The sequence below is a fragment of the Ceratotherium simum genome, chromosome 34 (genome assembly GCF_057802395.1).
Source record: "Ceratotherium simum simum isolate JZ-2026a chromosome 34, ASM5780239v1, whole genome shotgun sequence".
In the NCBI taxonomy this organism is placed as follows: domain Eukaryota; kingdom Metazoa; phylum Chordata; class Mammalia; order Perissodactyla; family Rhinocerotidae; genus Ceratotherium; species Ceratotherium simum.
This window is the reverse complement of record NC_141933.1, coordinates 21,243,808-21,257,603: the sequence shown is the minus strand read 5'-3', so window position 1 is coordinate 21,257,603 and position 13,796 is coordinate 21,243,808. Positions and strand designations below refer to the sequence as shown.

General features: G+C 39.8%; 1 protein-coding gene across 11 annotated transcripts in view; it reads right to left on the bottom strand.

The window, feature by feature from the left end:
* Positions 1-13,796, bottom strand: part of AMBRA1 (autophagy and beclin 1 regulator 1) — a 170,832-nt gene that overhangs the window by 151,443 nt on the left and 5,593 nt on the right. The window contains exon 1 of one of the 11 annotated variants that reach the window (XM_087423036.1): positions 2,017-2,180. The exons of 9 other annotated variants lie outside the window; for them this stretch is intronic. The gene's annotated coding sequence lies outside the window, so the exon portion shown is untranslated. Of the gene's footprint in view, positions 1-1,777; positions 1,848-2,016; positions 2,181-13,796 lie in introns of those variants that run through there. One more of the 11 variants, XM_014792521.2, reaches the window with a different exon arrangement.

Here is a 13,796-nt window from a genome sequence, read left to right as displayed (position 1 = left end):
CCCAAACTCTCATAAACAGCAACATCTAGATGACAAAAAAATGTGGTCATTTATGAGGTGGTGCAGATCAGTTCAAGGTCGTTAAGTTCAATTTCCACAAGTCAAATGTCACTAAAAAGAGAAAACTTGGTACCATTACCAACCTAATCTCAACCAGTCATTTCATTATGCACATGTCATTAATCACAAGGCCAGGCAACAGAGTATGCCCAGGGCAAATCCATCCCCACCACTACCACAGAGGAAAAAAACCTAAAGAGTTACATGCCTCAGAGATGGCAGCAACACTCTTTTCCTCATGTTTGAAACCCAGCATATTTAAAACAATGTACAGAGGCAGGGAAGGGAATATGGGATATTATATCTTTAAAGCTTGAGAATGCAGATATAAAAGTGATGTGATTTAATGAGTAAAGATAAGACTAAGAGGTAAGAAGCTTCGATGACTGACTTCTACCACTGAGTTGTTATATAATCTTGGACAAATCACACTCTTGCTGAATTTCAGGTTTTCCTCCACATATAAACTGAAAGTAATAACACCCTCTTTCTACCTTATAGGGAAAATGTCCTTGAAGTATCTTAGAAGAAACGAGTTACAAAAAATTCAAGGCAGCATCACTACTTTTCAAAGTAAAAGCCAAGTTAGGAACCAACAATAACCAGAGTACACAATAAACGGGAGTTCACTCAAAGAAATTTGGCACTTACAATTCTGAGAGTGCAAAGGAAACGACAGTGGCTGTGAAGCAGAATCAGAGAGTACCTCTAATTAACGACCTGACAAACTGAAAGCAAATAATTTTATAGAATCAAAACCAATACAATTAAAATTATACAAAGTCCCTTTATAAGAAGTCAGAAACCCAGAAATAAAATGCTAACGGACAGCAGCTGCGCCTCTATCTCAGCTACACACAGCATTGATGTTCAGAATTACAAATACTCTAAAATACAACTGGTCTCAATCTAGACAGTCAGGCTGAGGTAATTACGAATCAAGTACCTGGTACAAAGGCTGTCAGCCCAAATTTACCAAGAGATAAGCAAGCAATCGAAGTTCTTTTCTGTTCTCATGTCCACCCCCCCCCCCACGCCCCCGCCAGGTTCTTCATATGCAAACTCAGAATAAGGCAGACTTCTACAGGGTATAGATTAAGAACTTTCCAAAATGCTTTGAAGACACAAAACTAAGTAAATTCTAATTACTGTTATAATAATAAAGGGCAGGGAAAAAAGCTCCAGCTTTTCTGCTACAGATTTTGCTTACTAGGGCTTCCTAAAGTAACTCACAACGATGTAACCTAATGTCTGAAACACAGGCAAGTTTGTGCTCAAAAACAAAGTGTGAGCAAAACTGGAAAGAGAGAGCCGTAAGTCCCAAATTTGAGACTGACAATCTCTTTACTCCCACTTACCTCAGAAGGATGAAGAAAAATAAATGAAGTTTTATCTGCAAACTATTCTGGGGGAAACAGCTTGCTGAGAACAAAAGAACCCCCGAAAACTAAAGGAAGAACAAGGAGGAAACCACTGAACCAAGAAGAAATTGAAGCTCAATGTTTAAGTCCCAAGCTATCAATAGAATAAAGAAAACCAGGAAGGCTACCCTTAAGTGCACAAAAATGGCAAGAGATTTGCTATTAGCAAGCAAAGAAAAAAGAGTAGCTTTTGATGGAAGAAATTTCACAGAGGCACAAATAGCTTAGCCCCATAAATGGGAACTGACCCCAGCTGCCTCAGGCAAACAGGCCTAATGACTTTGGCAACAACATACCTTTCATCCACCAACAATATTAGGAGGCAGAAGTAGAGCAGATTTCAAATCACCGAGGATTATATCTTTCTGTTTTCTGTAGTCTTTGGGAAAAACAGTCCTACTCTCCTCCCTGGAGCACTACACTGCCCCCAATAGTTCTTGGAAACCCCTGGAGCCACTGCAACAGTATTGTGAAAAGCTTCGAGAACATTAACCCAGGAATCCTCACAAGCCCCAGCACAGACAAGATTACTCACCAGACAAATAAGAAAAACAAAACCTGGAAGAGGTTAAGAAATTCATCTAGGGGGCCAACCCCATGGCATATAGGTTAAGTGCTCACGCTCCGCTGCTGGGGGCCCGGGTTTGGATCCCGGGCACGCACCGAGACACCACTTGTCAGGCCATGCTGTGGCGGCGTCCCATATAAAGTGGAGGAAGACCGGCACGGATGTTAGCCCAGGGCCAGTCTTCCTCAGCAAAAAGAGGAGGATTGGCATGGATGTTAGCTCAGGGCTGATCTTCCTCACAAAAAAAAAAAAAGAAAGAAAGAAAGAAAGAAAGAAATTCATCTAGGTTTGCAGGATGAGTCAGTAGTCAAAGCAGGATTTGAATTCAGGCTTTTCCTTCAGATAGTATCAGAGCCTGACTCCCAGTCCTTGGCTCAGCAGATACTGTGTTCAGTGTTCTCCAGTGTTAGAGTCAGCCCAGGTCAGGTTCTTGGCTGACTAGAATAGGGAAAGGAAAAATTTCCCTCAAGGCTTCAGAAAATGGAGAAGTCAATTTATTAAATGCAGAGCTCTTATGCTAAAAGGTCCAGATGCCCCTCCACCTTGCCAATCACATTTCTCAGCCAATCAAAATAAGGCACTGGATTTAAGAACCAAGTCGTTTTATGCTCTGAGTAGAAGCCGGATTCCATTTCCCCAACTTTCCAAATAAACAACACTTAAGGGGAGGGGAAGGATGCAAAAGTAATGACAGACAGCCAACAACGTTTACTAAACATCTACTACGGACTCAGCACTATTCTAGGCACTGGGGATACCACAGTGGACAAGAACACTCCTGCCCTCAAGAAGCTTATGTGATTATTTTTGTAATTAAAAACTGATAATACCTTCAAGTACTAACAAATGCTAGGAAGAAAATATGGAAAGTGATGTTTTCGGGGGGAGCAGATTAAAGGGAGGAAATCAACAGTTTAGAATCACTTCCTAATTTTCTGCGAATATGAGCCTGAGAAAATATGAATAACTCAGGAGAAACTTTAAAATATTTTCATATAAATGCTATAATAAATATAATCTCACATTACTTCCTTTTTTTGTGTGTGTGAGGAAGATCAGCCCTGAGCTAACATCCATGCCAATCCTCCTCTTTTTGCTGAGGTAGACCGGCCCTGACTAACAGCTGTGCCCATCTTCCTCTACTTTATATGGAATGCAGCCACAGCATGGCCTGACAAGTGGTGCACCGGTGCATGCCCAGGATCTGAAACCCGGGCCGCCAGCAGCGGAGCTCAAGCACTTAACCACTACGCCACAGGGCCAGCCCCATTACTTCCTATTTTTAAATAATTAAGACTAAATTTGAAACAGCATTCAAAGAAAGTATCCTTATCTCAAAAGTAACAGCAATCTTAAAGTTTTGTAAGTACATGGCAGAAAAATCCCAATATTTATCCAATTATCCGCCAACTGATAGAAACAAGTGGCAGAATATAACACACTTACAGCAATACTTTTATCTAATATTCACTGAACATTTGCCATATATCTGGCAGTGCTAAGTGCTTTTCCACACATTATCTCATTTATTTCGCAAAATGACTCTATGAAGATAGGCACTACCATTATTTCCATTTCACAAATCACAAAACTGAGGCTTAGAGAAGTTAAATGATTTGCCCACGTGGAGGAAAGACTCAAAATCAGATCAGCTGCCAAAGTGCATGCTCTAACCACTATACATACTGCTTCTACAGAACAGGCACTAAACCTCAGATACAGAAAAAAGCCCTTTTCATGTCCTCACACCTAGGTCATAATTATAAAGAGTTGATTTAGGAGACAGAGAGAGAGAGACAATGAATAAATCCAAATGCATGTGAGTCAGAACACAATGACTCATGCTATAACCTTAGGCAAATTCCAAGACATCCATGCCCCAATCTACTATCTATAAAGGAACTAACCTCAGAGCCAACCATTACTTGCCTCCTAGTGGGTTGTGAGTGTTAATTAATATCTGTAATATATACACAGATCATCAGATGAAAGAGACAAGGAAAACCATAGCATTATTATTATTATTGCTTTGATGCTAGAGCAAAGCACCAGAAATCAAGGTAAATACGGTATGTGCAAGAATGTAGGGTTTGAGTACTTTGAAAATGAACCATATAATTTACTTTTAATTTTTTCCTTTTTTTTAATTTAAAAAAGCAATACACACCATATGACCCAGGAATTGCGCTCTTAGGCATTTATCCCAGAGAAACGAAAAACCTACATTCACACAAAAACTTGTATACAAATGTTCACAGCAGCTTTATTTGTAATAGCGAAGAACTGGAAAAAACTCAGATGTTCTGCAATGGTCAAATGATTAAACAACCTGTGGTCAATCCAAACCATGGAATACTACTCAGCAATTAAAAAGAAAGTAACTATGGATACATACTATTGGAATGAATCTCTAGGGAATTATGCTCAGTGAAAAAGCCAATCCAAAAGGTTACATACTGTATGATTCTATTTACACAACATTCTTTTTTTTTTTTTTTTAAAGATTTTATTTATTTTATTTTTCCCCCCAAAGCCCCAGTGGATAGTTGTATGTCGTAGCTGCACATCCTTCTAGTTGCTGTATGTGGGACTTGGCCTCAGGATGAACGGAGAAGTGGTGCCTCAATGCGCACCCGGGATCCGAACCCGGGCCACCAGCATCACAGCGCGCGCACTTAACCACCAAGCCACAGGGCCGGCCCTACACAACATTCTTGAAGAGACAAAGGGAGACAGATTAGTAGTTGCCACTTTTACAGATAGGGCTGGGGGAGTGGGAAATGCGTCACCTCCCCCAGTGGGTATTTCCCTTTAACTCTGTACAAAGCTTTATTGCCACTTTACCCACTGCACTGCCCAATCATTATGATTTGGGGGTGGGAGTGGCTATAAAAGGGCATCAGGGGAGATCCTTACAGTATCTTAACTGTATCAACAGCAATACCTTGGTTGTGATAGTGTACTATGGTTTTGTAATATGTTACCATTGGGGGTAACTGAGGAACTGGCACACAGGATCTCTCTCTCTCTCTCACTATTCTTTCTTACAATTGCATGTAAATCTACAATTATCTCAAAGTAAAAGGCTTAATTTTTTAAAAAATAGATAGTAACGGGCCGGCTCCGTGGCTTAGCAGTTAAGCGCGCGCGCGCTCTGATGCAGGCGGCCTGGGTTCGGATCCCGGGCGCGCCCCAGGGCACCGCTTCTGTGTCCAACGCGAGGCCGAGTCTCACGTGCAGCAACTAGAAGGATGTGAACCTATGACATACAGCTATCTACTGGGGCTTTGGGGGGAAAAAAATGAATAAATAAAAAAAAAATCTTTAAAAAAAAAAAATAGATAGTAACACATGTTCCTTGTAACAAGTAAAACTGTCTGTGGTCAGTCTCACTCCCAACCCCTCCCATTCCCACCCTCTTGAGATAACCATGCAAACTCACTGCTTATACAAACACATAGGCCTGTAATAGTTTTTGTTTTCTGTATCAAAATGGGATCATATATACTACATACTACCCTGCAGCCTACCTTCTTCACGTATTATCACTATATCATAGAGAGCTGAAAAAAAAAAAAAAATCTTTAAGCGCCAAGCAGGATGGCAGGCATAGAATATTTTCTGACTGGGCCAAATCTGACAAATGTTTACCATGCTAATGTCAATAGCTGAGTCAGCCACATTCACTGTGAGTAAAAGAGAGAGAGTTCAATATAGAGGTAGCATTCTAAAGAGATCTGCAAAAATGCAAGGTCTTCAGCAGCTATTCTAGGCTCCCATTCCCCTCTATGCCTCCTCCATGGAACTATCCTGTGGGCCCACAGAGGAAGAAATGCTAAATGATTTCTTTTCAGCAGAAAATTGCAAGAGGGGATAATTCTCCCACGCACTCAAGCCACAGTAAACAAACTTCCCTGAAAATATATTCCTCCTTCAAGCAGAAGTGCAAAATGTATTGCTGATAATTTTTAAAACATCCATTTGCAATAACAGCTACTATTAAGTGCTAATGTTTTATATACTCTATCTCTAAAGTCCCCTCTTACCCCACTCTCATTTTACAGACAAAAACCTGGCTCAATGTGAAATTATTTGCCCATGATCAAACAGCCAGTAAGTGGTAAAGCTGGTGTTCAAAGCTACAAAACTACTACTTTTTCAGGTTTTTCTACATTATCACATGCCAACAGAAGAGTCAATAAATTTAACAAGTGTATTTAAGCAGAAGCCATTTTTTAAATATGTCTCCTGACTTTGATTCAGCTTTTTTTTCTCATTTAGCATATTTTGGGGGGACTATACAATGTGCCAAGCCCTATTGTAGGTGATAGGGACAGAGAGGTGAAAAAAAAAGAAAAAACAGAAAAGGTCTCCAACCTCAAAGAGCTTTCAGTCTAGCAAGGAGACTGCAATATGCTCTAACTATAACCACCACACTGAAATGTGGCCAGTGTTACCCTCAGGGAAGTACAATGTGCTATGGGTTTGAAGAATCCAGCTATCCTCCCAAAAGCAAATGAAAATCTCTCCCATTAGCTTCCTTACAATTGTTCTTAGTTTCAGTTCTGCTCCAATATTCTACAAGTCACATATTTCCTTCTTGATCCCTGGGCAAAAGGTCTGCAATGTCCTTCTATACAAAACACTGCCCTGAACATGCGCAACAAGTATGAAGAAGCTTGCCAGCTCACATCATCAGCATAAAGCTCCTTCTCCAAAAATAATCCTGCAATTTTTTGAAATTTTGGCAATGAAGATACAGTATCTTTAACCTTTTCAGTCAAATCATGGATGTACAGAGTTAAAAGTGACTGAGACATTATTTTAAACATAAAATCTGAAAAAGTTAAATTCACTTGTCCATTGTTACAAGACTCACTAAGGGCAGCTCTGAGACAAAAGCCCAGGTTTCTCAACTCATTGTATGGGGTTCCCTCCAACTACTGCTTCTCTCTTTTAAGTCCAATGAAAACTAACTTAAGTTCAAGTTTTCTCCTTCCAAAAATGATAGATGCATCCACTAATAAATAATCATGCACAGTTTAAAGACTAACTTTATCAAAAACAAACATGCTAAGCACCCATGATGAGGCACATACAGAGGTAAAGGACTGGCTATCCCTGATATGGCAGAAGCTCTTCAGGCATTTGGGAGGAAAATGTCAATACACTCTAAAAATTGCCATCAACACCACCATCATCATCTTAGCAACAGCTGGTGTTTGGTGGTGCCTGAGCCAGGCACTTTACCTGTTATTTCTGATCCTTCCACCACTCTTGAAAGATAGGTGTTATCACCACATTTGTGCACAGCAGTTTAAAGAAGTATCCCCAAATCCCACAGCTACCCAGGAGCTGGGCTAGAATTCAAACTCTACAGTCCATGCTCTTCTCCCACTATCCCATGCTCCTTAAGGACATAGTAATTGCACTGCGCACGTGGCTGTGACATCAAGTCACTTCAAACTCTGACATAATTTCCTGACTGGCAGTTATCTAATTTAGCCATCTTTTCAAACTTCATGCTGTTTTAACTAATTTTATTTCATAATTCCTCAGTGGTCTTCCAGGTTTTCTATTTTTTTTTTCTTTTTCTTTTTTTAAGAAGCAAAACCATTTTTTCAAAGTGAAATCTCAATGTGAAAACACTAAAATATAAAACAGATCAAAGTTGAGCTGCTCTGGTTTAAGCAGAGAGAGAACCAAAGCTCTTCCTTCCTCTCATGGCCACCCCTTAGGCACCTCCAAAGAACACAGTATGAAAAACACTAGCTTAAAAAAGAAAAATCTGCCTTTCTCCATCTCAGCTTTGCCATTCACCATATATATAACCTTTGGCAAGAAAAAAATTCATTTTTTCTTGTCCTTTACAATAGAGATACCACCAACCACTTTACAGATTTGTTATGAATATTACATGGAAGAACAAATATAAAATTCCCAGCACAGTAAGTATTCAAAAGTTGGCTCCCCTCTCTTTTATCCTGCAGTGGTAACAGTTGTTGCCAATTCAAGAAAGCTCAATAAATATATTCGATGATATTTTCAGTAGCAGAGAAGTGAACAAGTAAATGCTCCCATAGCTAAACTAAAATAAACAAACCTAACAAATCCTCCATTAAAGGTGCCAACGGTGATACTCCCTTCCAGCTTAGCTTCCCAGTCAGTCAACAACCCATAGACCTCAAAGCTCGATTTTGATAACATACAAGAAATTCCTTATGAGATACCTTAACACAGACCCTAAGTGTCAAGTGAATGAGTTGATGTTGTTCTAAATACCTTAACTTTGGCATTTCCTGAGCTGAGTATTTAAACTGGCAACTTGATACTACATTTAATGAGTATTTTTATGTTCATGTTTTACAACAGAATCTAATATTCATTTGCCCATCTTCTGGGCTTCTATTCCTCCAGACATCACAAACCACAAATATGTTTATGTCATGTGTACCTTCACCTAAGCAATTTTAACCTGGCCCTTCCTAAACTAGTCATTAAGAACCTATTATTGATAATGTGTTCCCATTTCTGCATGTGTAACAGGAGACCAAGTCAATTTTTACAGGAAAGAGATTCTCAGTGCCAATACAAGCTCAGCCAACAACTCTCGAATCACACACTCTATGGAAGCTGCAGACGTTGGCTTTGATCACTACAGGAAGGATCATAACAATAACACATCATACAGCCATGAAAAGACATTTACGATAAAGAACATATCCCTGAGCATTCAACACGGGAGCCAAGAAGACTCAGAATGTTAATCTTCTATTTTACCAGGAGACGTTGAACAATTCACCTACTCTCTATTGATTATTTCTTCATAAGGAAAATGAAAATATACTCATTAAAATGCCAGAGATACCATTTTGATTAACCATCAAACAACTATGTCCTGGGGTTACCAGGGACCTGAGCAAGTCATCTTTGTCATCTCCCTCATTTCTTAACAAGCCCACACCTAAATCATCCCAGAAAGATAGTTATCAAGTCTTTGGGGAAGATATTTCACAACAGCCTTTGGTAACATTCCTGTACCTTAAAGTTAGGAAGTTCTTTCTAATTTGTAATCTATATCCCTTCTGTTGCAATTAAAACACATTCCCTCTTGTCTTGTCCTCTATGTAAAGAGAAGATCTGCTTACCACCACCTGAACAATATCCCTTTAAGAGATTATAAAATATAGGAAGCCCATTTCAAACAGCTTCATGTGAATGCAACATGGCTTTAAACGGGTCACCCTAGACAATGAACATGATTAAGAGTCTTAAATTCCCAGTTCTATCACTGACTTGCTTTGAAGATGGTAGGAAGTTAAAACTATGCAAATGTTGTACTTCAATTATCCCATCAGTAAAATGCAAATAATAAAACCAGTAAGTTAGGAGAACTCAGTTCCTCAAAAAGTTAAACATACAGGAAAGATTCTCAACTCCAATCTAAGCCCAGCCAACAACTCGCAGATCACACACTCTATGGAAGCTGCAGATGTTGCCTTTGATCCCTCTGGTTCAGGAAGAATCATAACAATAATACATTACTATAGGGCCCTGCAATTCCACTTCTAGGTATATACCCAAAACAATTGAAAACAAGTACATGCACATGCATGTTTATGGTAACACTATTCACGATATCCAAAAGGTCAAAACAGTCCAAATGTTCATCAACGGATGAATGGACAAATTACGGTATATACATACACAAAAGGTTACATATTGTATGGTTCCATTTATATGAACTATCCAGAACAGATCAATCTATAGGGATGGAATGCAGATGGCTGGTTTCCAGGAGCTGGAAGGGGGAATGAAGAGAAACTGCTTAATTAGAAAGAGCTTTTACTTTGGAGTGATGGAAATGTTTTAGAACTAGAGAGAGGTGGGAGTTGCACAACACTGTGAATGTACTAAATGCCACTAAACAGTTCACTTTAAAATGGTTAATTTTGAGTTACGTGAATTTTACCTCAATAAATTACTTTTTTAAAAAAGAATGCTATGGGCCAGCCCGGTGGCGTAGCAGTTAAGCAGGCGCACTCCGCTGCGGCAGCCCTGGTTCAGATCCCGGGCGTGCGCCGATGCAGTGCTTGTCAAGCCACGCTGTGGCGGCGTCCCATTTAAAGTGGAGGAAGATGGGCACAGATGTTAGCTCAGGGCCAGTCTTCCTCAGCAAAAAGAGGAGGACTGGCGACAGATGTTAGCTCAGGGCTGATCTTCCTCACAAAAAAAATAAAATAAAATAAATAAATAAATAAAAGCCAATAATAACAAAATACACACCCATTAGGTAGGGAGGTGAAAACAGAAAAGGCTAACGACAGCAATGTTGAAAAGTACATATACCCTTAAATTCTGAGGCCACGTATAAAGACCATGAGAATCATTACTCTCACCATCTTGCAAATATCCTCATTCCCTCACCCCTTTCCCCTTTTATACAACCTCCTGGCAAGACACCAAGGCTAAGCAGCCAAGGACACAAAAATGAAAAGGTATTGTTCCTATCTTCATGGACCTTATTATATTACTTCTGCTTAAAGAATTACTTCTGGGCCGGCCCCGTGGCTTAGCGGTTAAGTGCGTGCGCTTCGCTGCCGGCGGCCCGGGTTCGGATCCCGGGTGCGCACTGAGGCACCACTCCTCCAGCCATGCTGAGGCCGCGTCCCACATACAGCAACTAGAAGGATGTGCAGCTATGACAGACAACTATGTACTGGGGCTTTGGGGGAAAAATAAATAAATAAAATCTTTAAAAAAAAAAAAAAAAAAAAAAGAATTACTTCTTATGGGGAGGCAGACATGCTAATAATTAAAATACACAGACCATTTCCACTTCCTCGCTTTCCACTTCTTAAACCCACTTGAATCTGGCTTCTGGCCCTACATTCCTCCAACATTGTTCTTGCTATGATCATCAATGATCTTTGTTGCTAAGTCCAACAAAATACAGGTGATCACTTCCTTCTTGAAACATGCTCCTCTCTCAGTTTCTGAAATTCTCTCTTATTACACTCCTTGGAGTTTGGTCCTGAGCACTCCTCTCCTCCCCTTCCTCTAGGTAATCTCACCCATTTTCCTTGGCTATAAATACCACCTATATACCAAGAGCAGTCAGATTTATTTCCAGTACCACTTTTGAGCATTAGCTCAACGACTGCGTACTTGATGTCTCCTCATGCATGTTTTCACAGACATCTCACACTTAGCATGACTAAAATTGAGGTCTTCGTTCCACTCCCCAACTCTAGTCAAAATCTGCTCCTCCTCCAATGTTTCCATCTCCGAAATGGCAACTTCATCTACCCAGATGCTCATGCCAGAAATCTGGGAATCATACTTGACACCTCCCTCTTCCCACATATCTGAGCCATCATTCAGTCTTGCCTGTCCTAATTCTAAAATATGTACTAAATCTACTTCCTTCCATCTCCACTGCCTACAGCCTAATCCAAACCATCAACATCTCTTGCCTGGACCACTATCGGACATCCTAATAATTATACTTCTCCCACTTCTTCTCTCTCCAAATTTCCCACAATTTCCAAATTTTTTCCAACAAATTTCCACAATGTAGCCAGAGTAATCTTTTTAAATCATATATTAGGTCACAACGCTCATTCTTAAAACCCTCAAAGGTTCCAATTATACTTAGGGAAAAAATCCAAAATCCTTGACACAGTCCTAAGTCTCTATCCTCGTCCTATGCCCCTCGCCTCCCTCACCTGCTCACTATATCCCAGCCACACCAATCTTCTTTCACTTTCTCAAATGTGACAAGTTCTTTCCCACCTCAAGACTTTGATATATGCTATTCCCTTTACCTTTCCCTTCATCCTTCTCATCCCTGCTTATATATATACCACTTCTTCAGAGAAACCCTCACCAAAGCTCCAATATAATTCAGGTTCCCCTACTATAATCTCTTTTTTCCTTTTCCATCACAGGACTTTACACACATTACAATTATACATTTATTGGTGTATTTTTTTGTTTACTATCTCTCTCTCCTCTGGTCTACAATCTCTATAACAGCATGGACAACGTCTATTTTTTCACTCTAGTCTTAATATAGTGGCAGTAGCTTAGAGAGTGTAGAACTGTTTAAAGTAGTTTAGAATCAGTATAATTTAGGGATTAAGAGCAGGGGACTACGGAGCCAGGCTGCTTGGATTCAAATCCTGGTTCCGCCACTTACTAGCTCTATGACCTTGGGCAAACTGCTTAACCTCTCTGTGCCACAATTTCCATATCTATAAAATGGGGAGAATAAAAGTAGCTACACCATAAGGTTGTTACAAAAACGAAAAAGAATCAACGACACAAAGCACTTAGTACAGTACCTGGCACAAAGCACTTCAATAAGTACTGGTTCTGATCACCTCTTACTATGGTCTCCTCACCACGTACCACAGAGGTAGACATTCAATAAACATTTACTGAATGAACGACTGAAAAGAACAGACTCCACTATCATTAAACAAGTTTTTTAAATGACAGAGCAGGAATATTATAGAGATTTAGAGAAGAAAACATACACTGTTAAGGCAAAGACTGAAGCAACCCACAACTTACGGCATAAAGAGATAAGAGTAATGAAAAACTAACTCTACGAGATTCTTAGTCTTTACCACTATGCAAAAAACATGTTCACTCTTCCAGAAGTTTACTCAAGGTGATTTGGTAGCTTTAACTTTTCCCTAAATATCATTCTTTTTCATGCCTTTAATCAACAACTTCGAAATCCTTCAAGCACCAATCACAGTTCAAATACATGGCCAAATTTAGATGCTAACATTTTCTACCTGCTTTGCGAAGAAATGTTCTCCTGTTCCTAAAATAGCTCTGGCCTGTTTTGCTACATATATTACAAAATCTTCAAAATTTTGCCATCTATCTTATATTTGGAACTCTTTCAGACACTGTTGCTTTCTAGGTTTCTCTTTCTCAGTAAAGACTCATCCGCTTACTTTAATTTGAAGGGCACTGTGGGGAAGGAGGGCTAAAAATGCTGCTTTAACAGCCTATTCTCCATTCAAGTTTTCTCAAAAGACCCTAAATTTCATTTTAAGCATCACAATTTTTTTTTTTTTTACACTTTTCCAACAAGTATTTATTATTAAGCCATGACTCAGGATCCCAGGGTAGGGATCACCATGTACCCAAGTCCCCCTTCACCACCCTGGGAGAAGCACAGAGGACAGAGGAGAAGTGGAGTGGAGCCAATTCAGATCTTCCCAGGAAACATGCCTTCTGCCTGGCGGTCGTGCCAAGGCTGACACCCAGGATATGGGGCAGAGGGATCTGTACACATGCCAGTACCATTCGCACACGGAGACATCACTATTATTTGTTCTCTTTTGAAGAACAATCTTTATCTTGTTATAAAATAATATTGAAATGATAACAGCTGGCATATATAGTGTTATGTGCTGTTAGATGCTTTACATATATTAACTTGTTTAATTCTCACAACTGTGTGATATTCTACAGGTGAGGAGAGGCACAGAGAGGTTAAGTAACTTGCCCAAGTCACAGAGTAGTGGTGCTGGGATATGGACCCAGACTGCCCGGCTCTAGAGTCAGTGCCACTATGCTGTTATTCAAGAGTTTGGGAAGACGCATTTTTCTGCCCTGTTTTCACCAGTCAACTAGACTGAAATACTCCAATTCTCTCCCCAAATCAAACATGCATATGAATCCTCTCCAACTCAGCAAAATTTCATAGGCATATATACTGAAAA